General features: G+C 39.1%; 1 long non-coding RNA gene across 1 annotated transcript; it reads right to left on the minus strand.

Moving 5' to 3' along the window:
• Positions 1-808: 808 nt before the first annotated feature.
• LOC141334491 (uncharacterized) lies at positions 809-1,583 on the minus strand. Its single transcript, XR_012355571.1, has 2 exons — positions 1,412-1,583; positions 809-1,327 (listed from the first exon to the last, which is right to left on the minus strand). It is a non-coding gene; the product is annotated as an uncharacterized lncRNA (long non-coding RNA).
• Positions 1,584-2,310: the final 727 nt, after the last annotated feature.

Here is a 2,310-nt window from a genome sequence, read left to right on the forward strand (position 1 = left end):
TTTAAACAACCAATACATATTGTGACACTTCTTTGTACTATTACACAATGTCAGTGTGTCATTCAGTAAGAAAAGGTACAGACAGTGTGGTTTATGCAAAAGCCATACAATTCATTCAATGCAAAGGATCATAATATAAAAGACATCATTTGTATCTTTGTCAAATATTCCTCATCTTTGTCCTTTGTCCATCTTTGCAAAACATCAGTAATGTGCATGCTCATCTTATTTATTATACAGTACAGGATTTGTGTTGATCTTTCCCTGGTCCATCACCCTCAGCTGTGCATAAAGTGCCTGTAGCAATATAGTTGCAGTCTCTTCTAATGAATCTTTCAGCCTTCCCTTCATGTAATGAAGGTCATTAATATGACCAAATGTCACATCTTAATTAAAACACTCATGGTAATTATGTGTATTGTTAACTAAACTAAATGGTGTATTTACCAAACACCATTCCTAATAAAAAATATTTACCATACGTTATTATCCAATACTTTGTGCAATACATCACTAAGACAGATACAGTAACATATTAAGACAAATGATATTCAAGAGAAATAAAAATGTGTTATGTTAAAACCATGTTATTTTAACCAGATGAAGCCTCCCAAATGCATGCATGGTTAAATGTCTTCAGCATCATAGAATCACATTCAGTTTCCTGCTCATCATCAGAGCTCTCTTGGTTTTCTTCCTCTTGCTTATCCATATCCCTATCTTAATAATCCCCTTCCATGTCATGAACAATTTCGGTTGTTATTCATCACACTACAGTACAACTGACGGACAAAAGACATGTGACCAATTCAAATCATATCACTTTATTTTCACAATACCATGATCACAAGTGTACAGGCGGTGACATTTTTTTTGTGCAAACTGCAGCATGACAGTAAAGACAACAAATGTTCAATATATAGGCAACACACACATATAAGGGACTCAATACAGGTAGAGAACAATATGGTAAATAGTATGCTATACAGAGATCATGAAATTAAAACAATAATCACAGTACGCATACCTTTGCAGCGCAGTGTGGAATGAATTAGTGCAAACAGAATGTCATGGTGCAGAATAATAGTGAGTTAGAGTCCAGACAGTGCAACTGATAGAGAGCAGTGCATATGAGCTTGATGTGCTGTGTATTGTTTCTGGTACAAGTTCAGTGCAGTCTAATTGCCAGTGGAAAAATGTGTCTGCTGGTGCAGGTTCTGCAATAACTTCTGCCTGATGGTAACGATGAGAGTAATCCATGGCTCTGGTGGCTGGAGTCTCTGATGGTCCTCTGTGCTTTCCTCACACACCAACTGATGTAAATATCCTGGAGGGACATAACATGTATTTAGGGTGTTGTAAATCAATAAACAATATATATTTTTATTTTTAATTGTTGCATTGGACTTACCATTGATTCTTGTTGGAGATATGGGCCAAAAGGATCCCTTCACAACTATTTTGCAGTTGTTCAGTTGAAACAACTGAGTAAACAGTGAAGTTTACTTTTATGGACCGTAACATCTGAGCTGTCACAGTAGAGTTGTTCAGGAATGCAGTCTTCATCGCAGTTAACTGGTGGTTTCAGGCTGCAATGATGCATCTGGTGGCCATTGAATTGATATCGTCAACTGCCTTCATCCTCCTTCAAACAAACAGACAAAACAATAAGTCAACAATATTTCCAGAGAAATAGTGTTGATGAATAGGTGCAGGTGTCAGTACTCACCATATTTGGCCAATCCTGCCCAAATTCCAGATAATGGAATTGGAGATGATAGCACAGTTGATTTGCCAATTCTAGGAGCTATAAAAAAAAAGAAGTGCATGTGAAAATGGTAACTGCTGTCTTTTGAGAGATTAACATCAATTGCTATACCCCATATAACCCTAGCCCATGTAACTACATTGAAGGAAAAGGAAGGAAAGGAAAGGAAGTGAGGTGAGGCCAAGTATGGTGACCCATACTAGGAATTTGTGCTCTGCATTTAACCCATCCAAGTGCACACACACAGTAGTGAACACACACACACCGTGAACACACACCCGGAGCAGTGGGCGCCCGGGGAGCAGTTGGGGGATCGGTGCCTTGCTCAAGGGACTCACCTCAGCCGTGGTATTGAGGGTGGAGAGAGTGCTGTACATTCACTCCCCCCACCTACAATCCCTGCCGGACCTGAGAATCGAACCTGCAACCTTTGGATTACAAGTCCAACTCTCTAACCATTAGGCCACGGCTGCCCCACATTGCTTGATGTATTGCATGCATACATACATACATACATACATACATACATACCAGTGGAAATG

This window comes from Garra rufa, chromosome 5 (genome assembly GCF_049309525.1).
Source record: "Garra rufa chromosome 5, GarRuf1.0, whole genome shotgun sequence".
Lineage (NCBI taxonomy): Eukaryota > Metazoa > Chordata > Actinopteri > Cypriniformes > Cyprinidae > Garra > Garra rufa.